This window comes from Heptranchias perlo, unplaced genomic scaffold, assembly GCF_035084215.1.
Source record: "Heptranchias perlo isolate sHepPer1 unplaced genomic scaffold, sHepPer1.hap1 HAP1_SCAFFOLD_496, whole genome shotgun sequence".
Lineage (NCBI taxonomy): Eukaryota > Metazoa > Chordata > Chondrichthyes > Hexanchiformes > Hexanchidae > Heptranchias > Heptranchias perlo.
In genome coordinates this window covers 39,096-64,242 of record NW_027139512.1, presented here as the reverse complement: position 1 = coordinate 64,242, position 25,147 = coordinate 39,096, and the positions used below count along the sequence as shown (strand labels likewise).

At 46.8% G+C, this 25,147-nt stretch overlaps 1 protein-coding gene and 3 non-coding genes across 4 annotated transcripts in view; 2 read left to right on the top strand and 2 right to left on the bottom strand.

Annotated features, from left to right (window-relative positions):
• Positions 1 to 25,147, bottom strand: part of LOC137313971 (zinc finger protein 268-like) — an 83,802-nt gene that overhangs the window by 20,236 nt on the left and 38,419 nt on the right. The gene's annotated exons all lie outside the window — the stretch shown is intronic.
• trnar-ucu (transfer RNA arginine (anticodon UCU)) lies at positions 538 to 629 on the bottom strand. The gene is given in 2 exon segments: positions 538 to 573; positions 593 to 629. It is a non-coding gene; the product is annotated as a tRNA-Arg (tRNA).
• Positions 3,269 to 3,341, top strand: trnar-acg (transfer RNA arginine (anticodon ACG)). Its single transcript has one exon. It is a non-coding gene; the product is annotated as a tRNA-Arg (tRNA).
• On the top strand, positions 18,957 to 19,030 carry trnat-ugu (transfer RNA threonine (anticodon UGU)). The gene has a single exon. It is a non-coding gene; the product is annotated as a tRNA-Thr (tRNA).

Sequence of the window (25,147 nt, the reverse complement as noted above, 5' to 3'; positions counted from 1 at the left end):
GACTGCGCTGTTGCAATAGCAGATGAGATGTTCAGTATTCCTTGTTTACAGGAGGGAGGCTGCGGTTTTGGAGACACAAACTATGATTTTGATCCATCTACAAATCGTGGGATTTAACTGGAGCTTTAAACCAGCGCCTTAGACCGCTCAGCCAGGATACTTTCCAACCTACACTTCAGGAGCTAGTTTTACAGGAATAGAATTACTACAAGCAAGAATTCTCCCCCTCAAGCACCAATGCTCACACGGCAGCAGGATGCATGTGTCCAGTTAGAAACCTGTCTGAAGGAACATTCAGTCTGACAGAGCCGGAAGTCCAGCAGATTGACTTTCGGTCTGAGCAGATGATGAGTCTCCTCCTTGGGAGTGTTTCGCCAATCCAGCTCAGAGTGGATTTAGAATCATAAATCCGGGTGTGACTGGAGCCACTTGTGTAAGATGATGTGTCGGGGGCAGTTTCCCGTCCTTGACGGACATTAATGATCCTGTTGCGGATTTGCTGCAAAATTTCACTTCCCAGCTCCCTGAACTAAAATCCAACTCTGGTGGGACTCGAACCCACAACCTTTGAATATCGGCTCCAACCATTAAGTAGAAGTCCAACACGCTGTCCATTGCGCCACAGAGTCAGTTACGTTCTGAAAGGGGGAGTGGGGATTCTGTGCTGTGGTTGAGGCGGTCAGGCTGCTCCTCTTTCCGCCTCTCACATTCCGAGAGCCGCGGCGGCAGTCTGCACCGATCGCCCTCCAATGGATCCGGCTCCAGCCGCTTGTTGTGGGCCTTGTGCAAGAACAGTCGCGTCTGACTCCACATCAGAAGGTTGCGTGTTTTGAACCAGGTTGAAATCACAGCATTTTCACTGTGGCTCAGGGTCCTGCCGACTGATTTTAGATCGGGACAGTGTTTTAGCGATGGGATGTTCAGTGTTTGTACAACAATATCAAAATTAAATTTGACACATTAATGAGATTTTTTTCTGTTACTTTCTATTTACACCCTCTCCAGTTTTATGTAGAAACAGTTAACAATGTTTAAGGGATGTGGTGTGCAGTGTTTGTGGAATCAGTGTAATTAAATTTGATACTTTCATCTGTTCCTTCTCCAACCCAGACTCTTATCATTAGATTTGTAGTTTCACCCTGTTTAAAATAGGTTACTCAGTGATAGAAATAAATCAGTAACAACCCCGAAACCTCAGCGGGTATATTTGTTCCAATGCTTTGTGATGGTCTCGATTTCCATTCAAATTTTCAATCAGCAATTCCCAACGGGTGTTTTGGGTTTGACAAACTAATTTAAGTTCTTGACTGGTTCCTGGAAATGATCCAGTGGGGATTTCCTTACCCGTACAGATATAGAAATCAATACATTCCATCATTTCACAAATGACAGTTGTGTAAATAAATATATCGCGATATCCAACATGGAAAAGCAACTCTTCATGTTCATAAAAAAATTTCCACATTTTATTGTATTAATCCTCTCACATTTCAATGTAGAACATATATTCAGAGCATCCCTCTAAACTTAAAGAATGGTAAAACAATTGCAGATTTTACAAACACATAACACGCTATCGTATAAGTAAGATTAATGCCTACTTTGTGAAAGTTGTATTCTAATTGCCTTTATGATGTTACGAAAAATATTTCTAGTTGTACATCCCCAACTTAACGGAGAAACTAAGATGTAAACCGAAAGGATTTTTCAAAAACTATTTGGGGCGATATGATCAGTTCCCCTTCTCCTTTCTTTAATTGTTACCTTTTGCTAATTGTTCATCTTGATCCGTTTGCTTCATTTTTTCCTCAGTCATTTATGGTGAATTTTCTATCTGTTAACGTTCTTAAATATTTGATTTGTTTGTTCCCTACATCTTGAATTGTGAATTGTTGATCTCCATGTAAAAGTCTGAAACAGAAATGTGTTTATATTCAGGCGTGACTCTGAAGTGTGAGACCGAGAGGTGATGCCGGAAGTGTGACCGAGAGAACAACTGCTGGAGGCGGAACTGTCCGTAACCTAACATACCCCCTGCGGCATTGCTCATGGTAAGTCGGATGACAATGTTTTATATTGACTGAACGGCTATGTATACAACACACAACGGATTTACTGCTGCTTTAACTCCACAAAGTATAATCACCATAAATGCCCAAAGTCTCAGATCAGTTAGAATTGAATTACTGTTGGTGAGGGGAGTTTGTACATTGGAAGGAGTTTATACATTTACAGCTCCAGGTAAACCTGCAAACCTCCCTCACCTGTAGGTTACGTCACCATGAGGTGTCGACCTTGCTTTCCGCTTCTGGACTTCTGAAGTGTGATTGAACCTGACCAAAAGTTTCCTATAATTAGTGAGGAAGGAAGGTATCAGTGTAAATGGGAGATAGAAACGTGGATGTTTCACTGGGTACCATGGGAACCAGATACACTGCTCATTCCAGTTATTGGTCCAGCAGGAAACAGAAATCATTCTCTTCAACTGTACTCGCCCGAAGGAAAAGGAAACAGTTCTTTGTTTTAGCTTCTTCTGTTGGTTTACGTTCACTCACCGAGAAAGTGAGAGTGAGAGAGACTGAGAGATTGGATTGGCTTTTTCACTTTATAATCAATTCTTCTTTGTACTTATTGTTAGAGACGGTTCCATCCCAACAATCCTGTGCCTGACCTTCTCATTGATACTAAGATGTGTTCAAAATGAGTTTCAACCAATTTTACAAAAGCTGAACAGCGAAAACTGCTCCGAAACCAGCTTCGCTCAGCAACTCTTCATGGAGATTCGGTTGCTGGTTGTAAGTAAAGAAGTTTGTACAATCAGCCCTCTGGAGCAATATCCTCAAAAGGTGTTTCGGACACATTGTATGAGAGGTCCGCCTGTACAATGCAGGAACGCTTACATACTGCAGATCTGGAATCCTTTCCTTGTTGGCTCCGGAACTAATACAAATACCGCTCTGTGTTATTTTGTTGCTTAATTCACAAATTGGATAAATATCACAAAAGGCCCCGACCAAACGGGCACTTTGAGCAGCTCAGCCACGGAGCCAAATCAAACTGCAACTTCACCACCTCCTCTCACTGATACCTGTCAGATACCCGCCACTGTCTGGTGGAGTTTGAGGCCGTTTGGTACATTTCTATATCTCTTGTCTATTTCGCTGTGTTGACCGACACTGTCTGTATCTCTCGCTGTGTTTATCTCTCTGTGTCAATCTGTGGGTTGATTCTGAATGAAAAATGAAATCAAACAAATGAGTCATCGGCTGGGCCAGTGGCGCAATGGATAACGCGTCTGACTACGGATCAGAAGATTGTAGGTTCGACTCCTTCCTGGCTCGAACTTATGCAATTTTCCCTCTGACACTGGGGAACTGAGAATCAAATTTCATAATAAAATATTGTTTATGGTGAATCAGCAAAGAATAATTTTCAATCAGTTATGTATAGAATGAAACTGTGACCACAATGTGTTTCGAACACGCCGCCTTTTAAGTTGATGTCCGGCTCGCTAACATTACAGCACGAGGTGTGGGCACCGCGCTGACAACCTTCAGGTGTATCCGGGCCTTTCAGACACTTCGTGTGACACAAGAGCTTTCCAATCCCCGCCAGCTCCTGGACACCGAGACTTCCGTTCGAAGCAGCATTCACCGCCAGGACCGCTATTCCGCTCCCTTTGCCGGTCTGCATAAAATCCGATGCTAAAATTACAAAGTAGGACGGACAGTATCTGGAAAACAGTTCAACTTTCAGTGTTCAGACTTTGGTGAGAGCTGTGAACAGGACTTTGGGTAAATATAAATTGGGTGTGGATGAGGAGTGCGCTGTTCTGTTATAAACTGTGGGTGTGTATATATGAGTGCGATGTTTATATATGAACTGTGGGTGTGTATATATGAGTGCGATGTTTATATATGAACTGTGGGTGTGTATATATGAGTGTGATGTTTATACATGAACTGTGGGTGTGTATATATGAGTGTGATGTTTATATATGAACTGTGGGTGTGTATATATGAGTGTGATGTTTATATATGAACTGTGGGTGTGTATATATGAGTGCGATGTTTATATATGAACTGTGGGGTGTGTGTATGAGTGTGATGTTTTACGTGAAGTGCGGATTGACCGGGAGGGGTAATTCCTCCTGGGGTTAAATTTTCTTCCAACATAATGACACAAAGTTCAATTTGCAGTGGGACGGAAATCGCTCAGTTGGGAGGGCGTTAGAATAAAGATCTAAAGATCTCGGGTTTCACAAGTTTGAGTTATTTTGTTTCTGCCTCTTTGAATCCCAGAATCATTGAATGGTGACAGCACGGAGGGAGACCGTTCGGCACGTCGAGTCCGTGCTGGCAGTCTGCAAGAGCAATCCAGCTTGTCACAACCCCCCGCCCCACTCCCCCAGTTTACCCGTAGCCCTGCATTTTTTTCCCTTCAAGTACTTATCCAATTCCCTTTTGAAAGCCACGATTGAATCTGCCTGCAGCACTCACTTAGGCAGTGAATTCCAGATCTTAACCACTTGCTGTGTAAAAGCGTTTTTCCTCATGTTGACTTTGATTCTTTTGCAATCTCCATAAATCTTTGTCCTCTGGTTCTTGACCCTTCCGCCCATGGGAGCAGTTTCTCTCGATCCACTCTGTCTAGAATCTTCATCTTTTTAAAAACATCGACGAAATATCCTCTCAACATTCTCTGCTCTAAGGAGAACAACCCCAGCTTCTCCAGTCTATCCACGTAACTGAAGTCCTTCATTCCTGGAACCTTTCTAATAAATCTGTTCTGCACCCTCTCAAAGGCCTTCACATCCTTCCTAAAGTGCGGTGCCAAGAACTGGACACAATACTGCAGTTGTGGCCGAACAAGTGGTTTATTAAGGTTCATCATAACTTCCTTCCTTATGTACTCTATGCCTCTATTTGTAAAGCCCGCGATCCTGTATGCTTCTTTAACCGCTTTCTCAATCTGCCCGGCCATCTTTAAAGATTTGTTCACATGAACCCCCAGATTTCTCGGTTCCTGCAGCTCCTTTCGAATTGTGCCCTTCAGTTTATTTCGCCTCTCCTCGTTCTTCCACCAAAATGTATCGCTTCGCACTTCTTTGCGTTAAATTTCATCTGCCATGTTTCTGCCCATTCCACCAACCTGTCTTTGTCCTGTCACTCTCCTCCTCACTGTTGTTGGACTGGAAAAATACGCTTGTGAACACAGATCCAAAACCTCCAGCCTCCCCTCACCTAACCTGATATATATATAATAAAGAATGATTAGCCACTCCTATCCTCACAAAAATTCGATAGTTAAATCGCACATGTCGCATATAGGCAGCAGCAAAGCATGATGGGATACTTGACCATTATGGGAGCAGTTCGTAACCCACACTGTAAGAGCTGACAAAGGCAGGTTTGTTGGATTTATGGCCACCCCCTCGCTTATCTCCAGAACACACTAAGGAATGTTTACTCAAGGACATTGTTTATCCTAACTAACTCACTTGGGATGATTAAGGGAGAAGCGGTGGATATCTCCAAGGTCACCCCAGCACAAAAGGGAGTGAGGGATGAGCTGCTCAGGACTTGTGAAGACCCCCGCCCAGTCTCAATGTTTGGGACTTATGTGTTTACTGATAAGGGCCCTCCTCAGGAATGTGAGATGTTTAATGTCATGGGACGACCCAAGGTAGCCCCTGACAAGTGAGTGGCAGACTATACCACCCAATGAAACCCACTGTAGTTATGTAAACATGTACCCTCACCTTTCACAGCAGGTGGGTGTTGCTTATTGAAAGGTATAAACATGCTTGTAGTGCTGATGTTCCTTTGAGAGTTAGTCACGAGCTTGAGGAAGCTGACCACTCTCCCTTTGTGCACAAAGTTTTCTAATAAACTTTAACTTTGTCAGCAGTTCAGTCTCCGTCTGGTTTTGCTCCAAAAATTCGAGTCGAACAGTTGGTGTCAGAAGTGGGATACTGCGCTGCAGGTCGGCTAACGGATCCTGTATTGGAGGGTACGTGGTATAGTGAAACAGGATAGCCCTGTACTCCAGATGGGGGGTGCCCCTGCATAAAGCCCTCGAGGGTGAGGCCGGTAGCCTATGGTAGCGGCTCGGCTCATTATTGGAGACAGGATTGGCAGTGGCACTTGCCGCAGTATTAAAATTATCCACGTCGTAAAATTCCTCACGGAGACCACGGATTGACGGAATTGACTAGACCTGTTGGTTTATAAGATATAGTGTAAGTGTTTGTTTGCTTAGAGTATAAGTTTATGCCGTTATTCCGATACAGTATAAGGTTGGATTTTGAGAGTCACGTGGTGATCGACACGGACAAGGGTGGTGGTTTATCTCAAACACCGAGCCTGAGCCTGAATTAAGAGGACCAAGTCCCACGTGACGGCCAGGATTAAGTAGGCGAAGGGAACGACAACCACCACAGGATTGTGATCCGGGGACCAGTGAGTGTGTATAAATTAGAGTATAAGGTGATACGTTTGTGCCAAGAGGCTAATTTAAAATATCAAAGTGAAATGATCAGGAACGGATGGAAGGAGACGAGTCCAGTAGTTGATCTAATAAAGTGGTGGGCGGGACACAAGGCTGCTAAACAAATTAATTATGGTACCGTTCTGCTCGCTAGTTGGGCAGATCAGACAGGATATTTAATCGGAGACAAATGGGGGAGGCCGTCTTCTCTCCAGGACTTTTTGAGACCTGTACAAGAGGCTAAAGTTCGAGTTTGCAGCCTTTTGGATCTGGAAGTGCCAGCAACGGAGGAGTTCGACGATTTACAGGAATGTGGGGGGAATGGTTAAGGCAATGGAGGCTCTGCAGCACAAAACGCCGCAGCCTGAGTGCCTCCCGAATACAACCGTATCTGCCCTTCGGCACCGGTACAACCTGGAAATGGGGAGCCGAAACCCCTGGCCCCTGTCCGGGTAAATCCAAACCCAGCCGGAGGGGCAGCAAATGGGGAAATGGGAGGCAGGGGCACATTGGGGGGAATCTCAGCCTTTAACACCACAGGAGAGATCCAGCCTGATCCTTCTCATTCCCGACCTGAAGTGATATAATCCCAATGTCGACGTATGGGCAAAGATACAAAGCGCCGCCCGACATTTTAATCTGTCCATAAAGGACATAAAAGATATCATTGAGGTTAAGTGCCTCTCTGCTGTCTTTGGGGCGTTGCCCCCTTGGGATTTGCAGGTCCCAGCCACTATGGTCGAGTCTGACACCCAATTTGAAGCTCTAAAGACCTGGGTTCAAGATGGATTGGGTAACGGCACTGCCACCTGGACAGAACTCACGGCCCCACGACAAAACCCTGGGGAAGACCCCAGTGCGGATATTGACCGGGTAATTGAACGGTATGAACATTGGGGACAGACCAACGGCATCCCCGCCAAACACAACGATCCAAGATTTATAGATAGCTTAATTCGGGGACTGGATAAACCATACAAACAGCGCTTAGGATGGGGGCCAGTCCACAGGCCACTGAGGCAGGGCTTCGGGAATGGACTAGTCAGCTTTTCGGGTTCCATCTGACAGACACCCACACTCACCGCCAGGGCCACACCCTACCCGTCCTGCCGTGGATCCTGCACCACACTAGCCCAAAAATTAAAACAGAACCGGTAGCAGTAGCCCGAGAGGATCGTGCTTACTCTAATTGCCAGGAAACAGGCCATTTATATCGAGACTGCCCCGTGTAAAGGAAACCATGCACCAATCGTGGGCGCCCGGGGCATAGCCAAGCCACGTGTTACGGAAAGGGGGGGGGGGAGGGAAGGACAGGGGCCCCGGGGAACCACTCAGGGGTCACAAAGACCAACAAAGGGAGGGGTTATCCGACCGTGAATTGGAGGGACTGCGAGCTCTCCTCCTCCCATCTTCCCCTCATCAAGGATTGGACACCACGGCCTCCTCCGTCGGAGGACCGGGGGTCACCCGCCCGTGTCTAAACGTACTGTTAGGAGGCCGGCAGTATTGTGCTCTTTTATACACGGGAGCCTCGGTGTCGATAACCGACTCAGATTTTCCTACCGTGAACAAAAAAATACATATCAGCGGGGTTAGTGGGGAGAGCGTGATCCTTCGCCAGAGCATTCCAACCCCCCTACAGCTATCCCCCGGGCCAGGCTCTGGGAAGGTCCCAATAACCAGGGTCTGATTTTGGGAATGGACATCTTGCACCATATAGAGGCGAACCTGCCTTGAGTGACCACTCACTGCAAATAGGGGGGCCGGGAGGGGGAGGTTTCCCTTTTCAGCAGATTATACCCAACAGTGTGGGGTACAGGTCCTCCGACCGATTGGGCGTGCTTGGGCGGAGGAAGGGCTATGGGGGAAAGTTTGCGCAGCTTACCCTCTCGCATGGGCTACCCACAAGCTAGATTGCGGTAGGGCACAGATAGACCCTGTCAGGGTTCACGGACCCTACCACGAGGCTCACCGGCAGTATCCCCTTCGGCCGGAGGCCCAACGTGCCGTTGAGTCAATAGTGGGAGATTTGTTTGAAACCGGGATAGTGATTGAGACCCGTTCCCGGACCAACTCCCCGTATGGCCTGTGCAAAAGCCAGATGGGTCCTGGAGGCTGCCCATAGATTATACGGCCCTGAACAAAGTCACAGACAAACTCCACGCTCCAGTCGCAAACCCCGCTACCATTTTAAACGGCCTCCACCCAGGCCTGTCCATATTTACGGCACTGGACATCCAAAACGGGTTCTGGACCTGTCCTCTGGACGCTGGGTCCCGGGAATGTTTTGCCTTCACTGTGCGGTCCACTCAATATACCTGGACCCGGCTGCCCCACGGATTCCACCATTGCCCCATTATTTTTCACAAGAGTCTGCAAAAGGCTCTCCAACCGGCAATGGTGGATGCCCGCATGCAAACCCCCGCCTGTCTCCAGTATGTAGACGACTTTCTCATCAGAAGCCCTTCACCCTCAGATCATTTAGACGCCCTAACATGTGTCTTGGAGACGCTAATCGTCGGAGGTTTTAAACTGAATCCGACTAAGGCCCAGGTGGGGCTCCCATGGGTTATCTATCTGGGTCAGATCATCTCCCCAGAAGGGACAACGGCGAACATATACACTGACAGCCAGGATGCTTACTCTGTAGTCCATGACTACTCGCGTCTCTGGCAGCGACGAGGCTGTTTGACTACCTTAGGCCACTTAATTAAGCACGGTCCCTGCGATCGCCGAGCTTATTCGAGCAGCGGATGGTCCCACCTTGGGGGCTGTCATTAAGATTCGGGCCCATCAGACGGAGGAGACCCCGGAAATCAGAGGGAACCGGGCTGCGGACTTGGCCGCTAAGCAGGCTGCCTCCACCCTCCCTGTGACGGCTCTTAATTCTGCAGAGGGGAAGCACAAGGGAAGGGTTCCCAAGCTAGCGAGGTAACAAGGGAGTCCCTCCTAACCGCGTACCTCTCTGAGTCCCCCGAGAATATCCACCTCTGGGTGCAAGAGGGAGCACATCAAGACGCCCAGGGGTTTTGGCGTCATGAGACCCGGTATGTGGTCCCGACAGCCCTTAGACGAGCCCTGATACAATCCGACCATGAACCCGCACACCTGGGAGGGTGCAAATTATACTACCTCATAGCTGACACCTGGTGGTGGCCCGGCCTGGCCAGGGAAATCCACGAGTCCGGACGCTTCTGTTTGCCCTGTCTCCAAACGGGAATTGCCCCCTCCCTCCCAGTGGCGGGTACAGCCATGTTTTTGTCATCATTGACCTTTTCACTCGCTGGGTGGAGGATTTCCCGACCAGGGGGAATACGGCCGAAGCAGCAGCAAAAATCCTAGCCATGGAGGTCATTCCTCGCTGGGGAGTGTCCGACCAGATAGGTTCGGATCAGGGAACCCATTTCACCGGCAAGACAATGAAACAGGCTTTGGCTCTTTTGGGGGTCCGACAGCGGTTCCACATCCCCTGCCATCCTCAGTCGTCTGGAATGGGAGAGGGAATGAACCGCACGCTAAAACAATCCATCAGTAAAATCATCCTGCAGACCGGTAAAGGGTGGAACACCGTCCTCCCCGCTAATCTTTGGCGATTACGGGCCACGCCAGCCAAAAGCACCGGCTTTAGACCATTCGAACTAATGACTGGACGGGCCATGGTGTTACCCCAAGACGCACCCCCACTGGACACAGGGGACACCTCCCAGTTCCAAAACACCCTCCTGACATACCTGCGTCTGCTCAGTGAGACCAACCAGGCTAACCATTTCCGGGTCCAGCATTTACAGGAGGCACACTATCTCTCCAGATGTCAGCGTCTCCCTCCTCAAGCTGATTGCTGCAGCATGAACGGATCGGACTGGATTGGAACAGGACGTGTGGAGGTGTTAACAGATGCGTAATAAATCGTTAAGAATAATGCGAATCAGCTTTCTTGTTTTTTTTTCCAGGACCAAGGTCAGAAGATCGAGTCAATTGTTTAGGATGTTCTGTATCTCTCTCTCTGCCTTACAGGTACACGGGCCGGCCCCAGTACTGCCACCGCTACCGGACATATTGACTCTCCAACTATTGGTTACCCAGGCTGGAATATTTCCCTCCTCTTCATCCTCCTCTCTGTTTCCTTCCTCTTTTCCCAGGTCTATCGGACCCCTCTTCGCCTACCCCGGCCCAGCACTGGTCCCTGAATCTGGGGCACTGGCGACTTTGACACTATGAATTGGTCTGTATCAGGGATGATAGGATTGTTGGGACTGCTGGTTTATGGGCGGGCAGCTACTGACTGGGAGTTAGAATGGTGCCGGGACGAGTTTGGTACACACACGTGCTATCTGGATGATAGCCGAGGTGGGTATGTGTTAGTTACGCGACTTAATGTGTGCCATCCCCAGTCCGGAGTTTAGCTTCACCCCGGAAATTCCTGTACGAATTGGACATGAGGAGCTGGTGGACATACACCAGGACAACACGACCTTTCTTCAAGTGTCTGAAGACATTAGGAACGACGTATGGAACTACATCAACACGTTTGGATATCCAATACCTCCATTGCCCGAACACCTGAGACAGTTACGAGAGAAGGTTGAACATTCCCAGCAGGTGTATTATACCATGGAACAGGGGAGCAAGGAGTTGAGGAAAGACATAGACGCGATCAAGGTGACCATGTGGTGGGATGTCTTATGGGACTGGGGACTAAATGGACAGATTCACCCATGGATCCGACTAATTTCCCATGTTTTGGTCATGGTGCAGTTAATACTGGTCTCTATTCTGCTATGTATGGCATGTAAGAAATGTAAACGGGCTGTGGCAAAACATCTGGCTGGACAGGAGGTTAAAACAGCTGGTGTATGCGCCCCTCTCCCACCCGTGCTTCAGACGATTTCAGCCGCTTGTGGGAAAAATCAAGTGTGTGGGTGAGGAGAGCAGCAGGAGATTGAATCGGGAATGGTTTTAATGTAAATAACTAATTACCCTCTTTTGATGCAGACCCGGTGCCTCGACAGGCGGCCGCCTGGACAGGACTCATGTCGGATCATATGTGACCAATAGAGGATCCCCCTGGAATAGCCAGTGGGCTGGAGAGGGGAGAGGGCGAGTAAATTAGGTTGATTATTATACAAAACCTCAGTCACTTGCGCTCTTGCTTTTCCCTGAATAATCCAATGTCCAGGTTTGGAGGGGGGACTGTTGGACTGGAAAATAGGCTTGTGAACAGAAATCCAAAACCTCCAGCCCCCCCTCACCTCACCTGATATATATATATATATATTAAAGAATGATTAGCCACTCCTATCCTCACACACAAGTAGTTAAATCGCACATGCAGCATTTAGGTAGCAGCAAAGCATGATGGGATACTTGACCATTATGGGAGCAGCTCGTAACCCACACTGTAAAAGCTGACAAAGGCAGGTTTGTTGGATTTGTGTCCACCACCTCGCTTATCTCCAGAACACACTCGGGAATGTTTATCCAAGGCCGAAGCCGACATTGTTTATCCTAACTAGCTCACTTCAGATGATTAAGGGAGGAGCGGTGGATATCTCCAAGGTTACCCCAGCTCAAAAGGGAGTCAGATAGGAAGCAGCTGCTCAGGACTTTGTGAAGACCCTTTGTGTAGTTTCAATGTCTGGGACTTGTGTTTATTGATAAGGGTCCTCCTCAGGAATGTGAGATGTTTAAAGTCATGGGACGACCCAAGGTAGCACCTGACAAATGAGTGGCAGACTATACCACCCAATGAAACCCACTGTAGTTACATAGACCTGTACCACATTCTACAGCAGGTGGGTGTTGCTTATTGAAAGGTATAAACATGCTTGTAGTGCTGACGTTCCTTTGAGAGTTAGTCACGAGCTTGAGGAAGCTGCCACTCTCCCTTTGTGCACAAGGTTTTCTAATAAACTTTAACTTGGTCAGCAGTTCCGTCTCCGTCTGGTTTTGATCCAAAAATTCGAGTCTAACAAGGCTGAGGATTGATTTAATTGAGGTGTACAAATTTATGTGTGGACTAGATAGGCTGGATAGGAAGGACCGATTTCCCTGAGCAGAGAGGTCAATAAACAAGGGGCAGGGCATAGATTTAAAGTGATTGGTAGAAGGATTATTGAGGAGCTGAGGAAGACATTTTTCACCCAGAGGGTGGTCGTTGTCTGGAACTCACTGCCTGAAAGGGTGGTAGAGGCAGAAACCCTCAACTCATTTAAAAGGTACTCGAATTTTTGGATCAAAACCAGACGGAGACGGAACTGCTGACCAAGTTAAAGTTTATTCGAAAACCTTGTGCACAAAGGGAGAGTGGCAGCTTCCTCAAGCTCGTGACTAACTCTCAAAGGAACGTCAGCACTACAAGCATGTTTATACCTTTCAATAAGCAACACCCACCTGCTGTAGAATGTGGTACAGGTCTACGTAACTACAGAGGGTTTCATTGGGTGGTATAGTCTGCCACTCATTTGTCAGGTGCTACCTTGGGTCGTCCCATGACATTAAACATCTCACATTCCTGAGGAGGACACTTATCAATAAACACAAGTCCCAGACATTGAAACTACACAAAGGGTCTTCACAAAGTCCTGAGCAGCTGCTTCCTATCTGACTCCCTTTTGAGCTGGGGTAACCTTGGAGATATCCACCGCTCCTCCCTTAATGCACCTGAAGTGCCGTGACCTACAAGGCTATGGACCAAGTGCTGGAAAGTGGGATTCGGCTGGGTGGCTCATTTTCGGCTGGCGCGGACACGATGGGACGAATGGCCTCCTTCTGTGCCTAAATTTTCTATGATTCTATGATTCTAATTAACAGTAAGCAGGGTAGTTCAGGGATCATGAGAACACTACTGAAGATAAATAACTGCTGGGAACCAAGCAATGTGTCCTTGTAAACCACAGATTCGGGAAGTTCCAGCTCCAGTGACAGAGATGGATCACAACAGGGTATAAAAGTGAGGGGCTACTGATGTAAGGGGCAGTTGGGACTGGAGACACCGGAGATCAAGCTCAGGGAGTCCGTGGTTCTATCCAGAGGGCTGATCTCGTCTACACGGGGGATTTGCATGTTTAGTCTGGTATGGGAGAGGAAAGAGAATTTACTCATATATTTCTTCATGAGGTATTAAAGTTGCTGACTCTCAGACTTGTTAATTAATAAGACAATGCATCATTTAGAACCTTCCATCCCTAAGTCTCTCTGCTTCTCTACTTTTAAACTTTGTCCATTTAGTTTACATTTCACCTCATTTTTCTTCCTCTCAAAATGCATCACGTCACATTTCTCTGCATTAAATTTCACCTGGCCCATTTACTAACCCGTGGACGTCACAGTGAAGTCTCTGACACTCCTCTTCACAGTTGCCCCGGTGCCAATTTTGGCGTCATCTAGAAATTTTCACCTTGTGTCCCACATACCCAAGCTCAGATCATTCTCTGTATTGTGGTTAGCAATGGTCCCAACACTGACCCTGTGGGACACCACTGTTCACATCCCTCCAGTCTGGAGAACATCCATTAACCACTACTTTCTGTTTTCTGCCCTTCACACAACTTCCTTTCCACACTGCCTCATTCCTTTTAATACGGTAAGTACTAATTTTATCAACAAGCCTCCTGTCCGGCATCTTACCAAACACCCTTTCACAATCAATGGACTCAACAACCACTACATTCACTTGATCAGTAGACTTGAGTTATCTCAAATGATCCATGTTGGCTGTTCTTAGTTAATGTGTTTTTCTTACAAATGTTGAAATGTTTGCTCCACCTCATCTGATTTGATCTGTTTCAAGACGCAACAGAAAGGTCGAGTTGTCTCCAGGAGTTTAAGATAAATTAGGTTTCAAAAATTATGTTTCAGACAATGAGGGACATCTGGGCTTCGACCCGCCCATTCGGTGCCACAACTCCCACCCCTCACACACTCCGATTGGTTGGAGGACCAACTCACCCCTCAGCCGCCCACCCCTCAAGTCAATTTCCGCTCCTCCTATTGGTCCGGAACTCTCCTTAATCACCAGGGCGGGATTAGTGTTGAGACTGACATCCTGAGGTGCAGTTCGAAAATAAATATTAATTGAACCCGCCAGTTGCAACATTTAATAAAACGAAATTAATAAAAGTTACCGAAAAAATAATTTCTGGAGTTCACCAAAGTGGTGGAGCGTCTGCGCTGTGTGTTTGTGCCGATTTAAATCACACGAAGAGCTGGGCTTTCAGTTTATTTTATTATCTTTGTTCCAAACGCGCTCTTCCTGCTTCCAATGTCTTTGTTTTCCAGCCTGATATTATGATCATCAATGGCGGCTGCATCACCCAGCATGCAGCGCGGTACAGATTGTGCCCTATCTGAATCTGTGGAGCCCAGCGCGCAGGCGCAGTATTGACTTATTATCGGTCAGTGTGTCCTGAGCATGCGCGGCCAGTCGAGGCTGCGGGAGGAGCGCGTTCGGTGCAGGTCAGAGGATCGGAGCAAGAGGCTCAATAAACCCCGGGGCCCGGGTCCGGGCTCAGGCCCAGGCTCAGGCTTTACAAACCCCGAGTGCGGCCCCAGACCCGAATATAAAACAGTGAACATTATCCCCCCCTCACTCCCCGCCGGGAAATGAAGGGGAAATGGGGATCGGTCAGGGAGCGTCTGTAAATGAAGGAGAAATGGTGATCGGTCAGGGAGCGTCTGTAAATGAAGGAGAAATGGTGATCGGTCAGGGAGCGTCTGTAAATGAAGGAGAAATGGTGATCGGTCAGGGAGAGTCTGTAAATGAAGGAGAAATCGTGATCTCCATATCTTCAGTCATCCAGGGAGCTCGAGCTTTGGGTGCTGTTCCTTTCCACCTCGTGGGAATCTGTCCACTCTGTACCCAAACCCACTCCTCCTTGAAGGCCTCCCATTGTTCAATTACTGTTCTGCCTGACAATTTTTGATTCCAATCCACCTGGACAAGATCCCTTTTTAACTCACTGGAATTAGCCCTCCTCCAGTTAAGAATTTTCACATTTGACTGTCCCCTGTCCTTTTCCATAACTGTTCTAAACCGAATGAGATTATGATCACTGCTGCCCCACTGAAACATGCTCCACCTGCTCCACTTCATTCTCCACACCGAGCCCACTGCTGTACTCACACTCTCTCACACTCTCACACACTCACTCACATTCACTCTCACATTCCTCTCTCACCCTTTCACTCATGGATTCGGGCCACTGAAAGATGATGCGATGGGTTTGGATTTCAGCACAGGGAGGAGGGAGAGTGTGTGGGACGGGGATTTACAGCTTTGAGGAATGAGAGAGGAAATAATGTTCCATCGAAAGTAGAGTTGTCTGATCTGAATTTCTATCCTGTACTTACATTGATAACTTTTATGAACTCCTTTTACAGGGGAGGATTTGCAGAGGGAAACTCAAACCAAAGATCACATCAAGATCTGACAGAGTCACTCGATTCATCAGGACCTGAATATCATCGGCCTTTGAATGTGGAAGGAGAAATGTTTGTCTGTTCTATCCATGGGAGAAGGTTTCAAACATCAGTGTGAGTGGAAAAGCAACGAGACACACACACCCGAGTGAGAGTGTTCCAGTGCACTGACTGTGGAAAGAGCTTTAACCAGTTACACAGCCAGAAAAAACATCACACCATTCACAGTTGGGAGACACCGTACACGTGTTCTGTGTGTGGACGAGGTTTCAACTGATCGTCCAACCTGGAGAGACACAAGGACACCCAGACCATGGAGAAACCGTGGAAATGTGGGGATTGTGGGAAGGGATTCAATTACCCGTCACAGCTGGAAACTCATCGACGCCGTCACACTGGGGAGAGGCCGTTCACCTGCTCCGTGTGTGGGAAGGGATTCAGTCAGTCATCCGGCCTCCTGACACACCAGCGAGTTCACACTGGGGAGAGACCTTTTAAATGTTCTGACTGTGAGAAGAGGTTTGAATGCAAAAGTAACCTGCTGAAACACCAACGCACTCACACTGGGGAGAGGCCGTTCACCTGCTCCGTGTGTGGGAAGGGATTCAATCGGTCATCACACCTTCTGTCACACCAGCGAGTTCACTCTGATGAGAGACCTTTTAAATGTTCTGACTGTGAGAAGAGATTTAAAAGCAAAATTCATCTGCTGACACACCAACGCACTCACACTGGAGAGGGGCCGTTCACCTGCTCTGCTTGTGGGAAGGGATTCACTTGGGCATCCAACCTGCTGAGACACCAGCGAGTTCACACTGAGGAGAGGCCGTTCACCTGCTCTGCGTGTGGGAAGAGATTCACTCGGTCATCACACCTTCTGTCACACCAGCGAGTGCACTCCGATGAGAGACCTTTTAAATGTTCTGACTGTGAGAAGAGATTCAAAAGCAAAATTCATCTGCTGACACACCAACGCACTCACACTGGGGAGAGACCGTTCACCTGCTCTGCGTGTGGGAAGGGATTCACTCGGTCATCCACCCTGCTGATGCACCAATGCTCCCACACTGGGGAGAGGCCATTCTCCTGCTCTGTGTGTGGGAAGAGATTCATTCAGTCATCCAACCTGCTGAGACACCAGCGAGTTCACACTGGGGAGAGGCCGTTCTCCTGCTCCGTGTGTAAGGAGAGATTCACTCGGTCATCCCTCCTTCTGTCACACCAGCGAGTTCACACTGAGAGACCTTTAAATGTTCTGACTGTGGGAAGAGATTTAAAATCAGAAACGAACTGCTGAGACATCGATGCACTCACACTGGGGAGAGACTTTTCACCTGCTCCGTGTGTGGGAAGAGATTCACTCGATCATCCCATCTTCTGAAACATTAATACAGTCACTAATGTATCCAATCTGGCATTCAAGAGAAACAGACTTACCCAGAGAGGCGTTAGAATGTTCAACTCGCCACCACAAGGAGTAGTTAAGGCGAATAGAATGGATGCATTTACGGGGAAGCTGGATAAGCACATTGAGGAGAAGGGAATATTAGAGTTTGCTCATAGGGTTAGATGAAGAGGGGTTGGAGGAGGCTCGTCTGCAGCATAAACACCGGTATAGTCTAGTTGGGCCGAATTGCCTGTTTCTGTGATGTACATTCGATGTAATTCTATGTAAGCTCCATCTGACACAGTTTTACCAACTCACTGAATCTATCAATTTCCCTTTGTAACTTTATTCTCCCATCTACACTACTCACTGCGCCTCCTAACTCGATGTCAGCGACAAACGTGAGTGTTCGGCTCTCTATTCCTTCATCTCCGTCATTTATACATATCGGAAAAAGCTGATGCTCCGGAACTCATCACATCCGGCCAATTTGAGTACATCCCTTATTATCCCGGGCCTCTGCCTCCCACCTTCTAACCAACTCCCGACCCATTTCAATAGGTTGCCTTAAATTCCACGCACTCTCATTTTTGTTGACAGTCTCTTATGTGGTCCCTTATTGGATGCCTTTGGAAGTCAATGTCCATCTAACACCCAGAGACACTCCATTATCGAGCACGTTAGTTACATCTTCAAAAAGTTCAACGAGCTTTGTTAGACTTGACTTCCCCTTTACAAATCCATGCTGGCTCTCTCTGATTACTCCATATTTATCCAAGTGCTCAGTCATTCTTTCCCCAATAACGGATACTGGTAACTTCCCCACAACAGGCGTCAGACTGAGAGGCCTAGAATTTCCAACTTTATCTCTCCGACCCATCCGAAATAATGGAGTGACATTGACAATGTTTCAATTAAAGCAACAATTCCTGAATCAAGAGAGTTTTGATCGATCATGAGTAAGCATGTACAAGTTCCTTACCTATTCCTCTTATTCCCCTGGGATGGTAACATCAGGTCCTGGAGATTTGACAATCTTCAATCTCATTATTTTCTCCATCGCCATTATTTTATTTACACTGAATCCCCTTGATTTATTTACAGTTTTCCTCGTGTCTCTGCTATGTTCGCCTCATCCTTTTCCATGAAGACCGATGCAAAGTAAATATTTAGCAACTCTGCCATTTCCTGATTTTCAATTACAATATCACCTCCATCTGTCTTTAAGGGTCCCACATTACTCTTAGTCACCCTTCTTTCTCTTAATATACCTGTAAATACCTTGATTGTTGTCGTTATTTTCCCTCACAAGTTTTTGCTCCTTTTCCCTTTTTGGACCTCTTCGGGTTTTTCGTTTCAGCACCACAATAAACAAGACTTCGCTGTAAAGTTCAGCTCGATAGTTCTCCAATGTCAGAGCGAGAATTGTCTGAACCCCGAATTTATTTAATGTAAGAAACACAAGCACACTTAATCATCCGTGTATCAACGCACTGATGGATACACAAAGATAAACACAGCGAGAAATGCAGGCAGTATCAGGATGCACAGGTAAACGGACAAGGGAAACAGACAAAGATAAAACGGTCTGTGCCTCGAACAGACAGTAACGTGTCACTGATCGATATTAGTGAGACGAGGTGGGGAACAGGTGCTGTGAATTGGTGCTGTGGTTTAGTTGGTTAAAACATCTGTTTTGTAAACAGGCGATCCTGGGTTCAACTCCCCGCAGTGCCTTGTGTCACTTATTATTTTTACCTAATTTGTGGAATTAAGTGACAAAGTCACACTTTGGAATTGGTATTTGTTCAGGTTTGAGGAGGAAACCGATATCAGAATGACTGTTCAAAAACACCATTTCATCGCACAGACAGACCTCTCATAGAATGTGTCTGTAACACTTTAATTTAAGGACACGTTCTTGTTTCTGGGCTCGTCGGGGTCAGGGTATAATTCACGATTTATGTCATAGAGGAGCGAATGGTTGTCTCCTCGACCTCCGGATAGCAGTGATAAAGTTCGAGGATACACAGAAGCGGACAGGGTGGTCGGGGTCTTGAACTCACTGTCTGAAAGGGTGGTCGAGGCAGAAAACCTCAACTCATTTCAAAAGTGCATGGATGTGCATTTGAAGTGCCGTAACCTGCAGGGCTACGGACCAAGCCCTGGAAAGTGGGAGTAAGCTGGATAGCTCTTTTTCGGCCGTCACAGACACGATGGGCCGAATGGCTTCCTTCTGTGCTGTAGCTTTCTCTGATTCTATGATTCCGTGTGTGGGAAGGGATTCACTCAGTCATCACATGTGCTGAGACACCAGGGAGTTCAAAAGTGACTACAGGGGTTGGATTCTGCTGTTAATCCCATCCAGGACTGAACCATGTTCATTCTGACAGTTGGGGTTTGTTTCTTCTGATGTTAATAAGCCCTATAACTGGGCTGGAATTTAATATTCTGGATATCTGTTAAATAAATCAGCTTTGTTTTAAACACCTTGTTGTAGATTTTGGTCTTTTCCTCCTGAGTGTTTAACGTCACCTGACTGGAGCTCAGAAAGGACAATCTGGGGGGAGGATCGTCCGGTGGGAACATAACTTCAGCCTGGACACAGTCCTTCAGGGCCACACTGAGAGGGGCAAACGGCACTTTGGTCTTTCTCGTCTCTCTTCACTGACAGCAAAGTCACCGTGCGGCGTCCAGTCTAAAAATGACCGTGGTAATTACTCTATGAAGATTTAACCTGTTTGTGTGACAGTCCTAAGTCTACCATTTAAGGCAGGTGTTAACTCATTTAAAATAAACCCGTTTAAAATAAATGGGTTATGAATTGTGATTTCCGTGAAGCCAATGTTCCATTCCTTTATATGATTCATGTGCCTGCTCTCCGACAACAGGGTAAATGGTGGAATATCAGCCCTGCTCAGCCGGCAATGATCACGGTACATTTTCTTGCAGACAAAACACACATTGAAACCCTGGAACTTTGAGATGATGAATCCTTAGGGAAAATAAAATTAGGGCTCGAACCATCAAACTTTCGCACCAACCGATAGCACCACCGAGACAGGTGAAGAATTCACCCACTAAACCAGTAACTCACTGAGCTCAACTTTTTGATTGCAGTGACCAATAGAACAGTTGTCTCCAGTCAGTCCAAAATGAATGGTTGAAACTTGCAGGAGTGAAAATCCAACGAGCCGGTCTTCACTCTTAAACCAGCAACTGTGAAGTTAAGAGAAACGTGCCGGAGAAATACTCGATTTCAGCGCGGTGACACTGGGCCAGAGTAAAGCTCAGTTAATATGATCGCCGAGTGGCGAGAGGGTGGATTTGGAATTCCTGAGCGACCGCACTGCGCATTTTCCAGATCTGCTTGGAGCACCAATCCCTTCAATTCATCACTTACAGGGACAATTCGATTCGCGGTTTCTTTTCCCTGAGTTTGGTGAAATTTTAAAAATTGAAAGCGACTAATATCAGAGCGAACCTCGTCACCGACATGCTCACAGATACAGAGCGGCCACACTCTGCTTCAGTGAGATGAAAACCCAGAGCGGTTTCAAGGTCGAATGGAATTGCAAAGAAAGCTCGATCAATGAAAGTGCAGGTCATTGAGGTGCCTTTGAAGTCCTGATTGTTTGAACTGAATTTCTTCCGAAAGCGCTTGAGATTCAGGTGGAGTGATTTGGGGACTTCCTTTCCCTCTTCGCAAAAGTTTGAACCGCAGCTCAAGATCAAAAGTCCCGGGCTAAATTAGGGATTCTCCGGGATATGAACCTCGCATCGAGAATTATACTCCCACCTCAATGAGCCCAGAAACAAGAACGTGTCGTCACATTTACATGTCACGGTCACATTCTAAACTGGTTTGTCCTGTACTGTACATTACTGTCTAAATATTACAGATAAGCGGAGCACTTGAGCTGTCACAGCTGTGACTTTGACTTTTCTCCCTCTCCTCTCGATCTCCCCAGTTGCTGCCACTAACCACAATCTTCTCTCACACTTCTTCATCAGGAAGTTCCGAGCCTTGGTTTTCAAATGAAATAACTCCCATCTCTTCAATCACCGACAGCCCAGAGAGAGTTTCATAATTTCAGCTCCCACTTTGCCCAAATCCTCCTTAAAGTACCATGAAAAAATTGGCCTTTAGTCAATAATAATATAATTAAATGTTATTATCTTCAGGGGCATTGTTTAAGATTTCACAGCTTTTAAAGATCACTGCGGATGTTGAGCGAATCGCCTCTTGGTTGGCGGTTTCTGTGTGGGAAAGATCAGGAAGTGATAATTGAGAGACCGAGGATGAAGCTGTTTGATGGGAGCACTGGGGACACAGACCGTGCGCGGCTCCAGTGGAGCAATCGGTCAGCGCGCGTTATTTCTACAATAATTATACACTCGAGAAATGCTGGGGTTGTGAGCTCCAGCACCATCTAAAGTAGTTGAACCTTCTAAACATTTTGACTGGAGTTCAAGGTACAACCGGTTCCATAACACATCGACTTCTTCATGTCCCCATGTGGGCACTGAGGCTCCTCGGGCCTCCCGTCTTGCAATAGCAGGTGAGAGTTTATTTGTTTATAGGAGGGAGAGGGGGCGATTGGCGAGAGCTGAAATGGTAAAGCGGCCGGCACGACATCTTTAAATCTAAAGAACCAAACACACAATTCTTCTTTCCGTGAAGCAGGGATTCATCGGTTTGAAGTGTCGTGTAGGGAAAATTCGGGAGGCAAATCTGCTGCCTGGTGTCACGGTGTAACGGGTGAAATTATTCAGCTTTCAATTGTTGATCGGCTGAAATGTCGAGAGGCCTTTCCCAGCTCCCGTGTGGAACAAGTTCAGCTTTTGAGCCATTGGGTAAAGTGTATTTTTTAATTGCTGCTAACGAATGACAAGACATTTTGTACAAATAAGTAGAATTGTAAACTCACGAGTTCACTGTCCATGTTTCTTACATCATGTTCAACAGAAACAAGGATTCTCCTCAACACGTTGCTGAAAGACCAAAGCTTACTTTCCCACCCAGTTTTGTATCGTCAGCAAACTTGGATACATTACACTCGGTCCCTTCATCTCAGTCATTAATATAGATTGTAAATAGCTGAGGCCCAAGCACTGATCTTCACGCACCCCACTAGTTACAACCTGCCAACCCCAAAATGACCTGTTTATTCCGACTTCCTGTTTTCTCTACGTCATCAAATCCCCAATCCATGCTAATATATTACCCAGAATCCCATGAACCCTAATCTTGTTCAACAAACTTTTGTGTGGCACCTTATCGAATACCTTTTGAAAATCCAAATATTCTACATCCACTGGTTCTCCCTTATCTACCCTGCTATCAACACCCTCAAAACCTCAAATAGATTTGTCAAACACGATTTCCCTTTCATAAAACCATGTTGCATGTGCCTAATCATATTATGATTTTCTCAGTGCCCTGTTACCACGTCCCTAGTAATAGATTCTCGCAATTTCCCTACTACTATTGTCAGGCTAAAGGTTCTGTAGTTCCCTGTTTTCTCTCTCCCTCCTTTCTTGAATAACGGGGTTTCATTTGGTACCTTGTAATCCATGGGGACCTTTCTAGAATCATGGGAACTCTGGAAGATAAAACCAATGCATCCACTTTCTCTGCAGCCACCTCTTTTTAAACCTGAGGATGTCGGCCATCAGGTCCAATGAATTTGTCAGCTTTTAGTCCCATTAATTCCTCCAGTACTTTTTCTTTACTAATCTTAATTGCTTTAGGTTCCTGTACATTTCCAGCACCCTGTACATTTGTAGCATCACTTCACTGCTTTAATGCACCATCCCCCGAGACATAAAAGCCAATATTCCGTTTGCCTTCTGGATTACCTGCTGCACCTGTATGTTGAATTGTGTCTTTCTTGCACGAGGAAACCCAGATCCCTCCGTGCTGCAGCATTTTGTAGTATTTCTCCATTCAAATAAAAAAGCAAAATATTTTTTTCCTCCCAAAGTGAATGACTTCACATTTTCCCACATTATATTCCATCTGCCAATTTTTTGCCCATTCGCTTAACCTGTCAATATCCCTTCGCAGACACGTTGTGTCCTCATTGCAACTTGCTTTTCCACCTATCTTTGTACCATCAGCAAATCTGGCCACAAGACACTCTGTTCCTCCATCCAAGTCATTGATATATATTGTAAATAATTGAGGCCACAGTACTGATCCCTGCAACACCCCACGATTTATATGAAATGCCTATAAATTTCCGCTCCTCCTATTGGTCCGGAACTCTCCTTAATAGCCAGGCGGGATTAATGGTGAGACTGGCGGTCCCGAGGTGCATTTGGAAAATAAACATTAATTGAACCCTTCAGTTGCAACATTTAATAAAACGAAATTAATAAAAGTCACTGAAAATTTTTTTTCTGGAGTTCACCAAATTCGGGGTGGAGGGGGGCTTCAATGCTGTGTGTTTGTGCCGGTTTTAATGGCTCGAAGCGCTGGGATTTCAGTTTATTTTATTATCCTTGGTCCAAACGCGCTCTCCCTGCTTCCAATGTCTTTGCTTTTCGGCCGGACAGTAAGATCATCAATGGCGGCTGCATCACCCAGCATGCAGCGCGGTTCAGATTGTGCCCTATCTGAATCAGTGGAGCCCAGCACGCAGGCGCGGTAGTGACTCATTATCGGTCAGTGTGTCCTGAGCATGCGCGGCCAGTCGAGGCTGCGGGAGGAGCGCGTTCGGTGCAGGTCAGAGGATCGGAGCAAGAGGCTCAATAAACCCCGGGGCCCGGGTCCGGGCTCAGGCCCAGGCTCAGGCTTTACAAACCCCGAGTGCGGCCCCAGACCCGAATATAAAACAGTGAACATTATCCCCCCCTCACTACCCGCCGGGAAATGAAGGGGAAATGGGGATCGGTCAGGGAGCGTCTGTAAATGATGGAGAAATGGTGATCGGTCAGGGAGCGTCTGTAAATGAAGGAGAAATGGGGATCGGTCAGGGAGCGTCTGTAAATGAAGGAGAAATAGTGATCGGTCAGGGAGCGTTTGTAAATGAAGGGGAAATGGTTATCGGTCAGGGAGCGTCTGTAAATGAAGGAGAAATGGTGATCGGTCAGGGAGCGTCCGTAAATGAAGGAGAAATGGTGATCAGTCAGGGAGCGTCTGTAAATGAAGGAGAAATGGTGATCAGTCAGGGAGCGTCTGTAAATGAAGGAGAAATAGTGATCGGTCAGGGAGCGTTTGTAAATGAAGGGGAAATGGTTATCGGTCAGGGAGCGTCTGTAAATGAAGGAGAAATGGTGATCGGTCAGGGAGCGTCTGTAAATGAAGGAGAAATAGTGGTCAGTCAGGGAGTGTCTGTAAATGAAGAAGAAATGGTGATCGGTCAGGGAGCGTCTGTAAATGAAGGAGAAATAGTGGTCGGTCAGGGAGTGTCTGTAAATGAAGGAGAAATAATGATCAGTCAGGGAGCATCTGTAAATGAAGGAGAAATGGTGATCTGTCAGGGAGCGTCTGCAATTGAAGGAGAAATGGTGATCGGTCAGGGAGCGTCTGTAAATGAAGGAGAAATAATGGTCGGTCAGGGAGCATCTGTAAATGAAGGAGAAATAGTGATCAGTCAGGGAGCATCTGTAATTGAAGGAGAAATGGAGATCGGTCAGGGAGCGTCTGCAATTGAAGGAGAAATGGAGATCGGTCAGGGAGTGTCTGTAATTGAAGAACTGGCGATCGGTCAGGGAGCATCTGGAAATGACGGAGAAATGTGATTGGTCAGGGAGCATCTGTAAATGAAGCAGAAATGGTGATTGGTCAGGGAACGTCTTTAAATGAAGGAGAAACGGTAATCGGTCAGGGAATGTCTGTAAATTAAG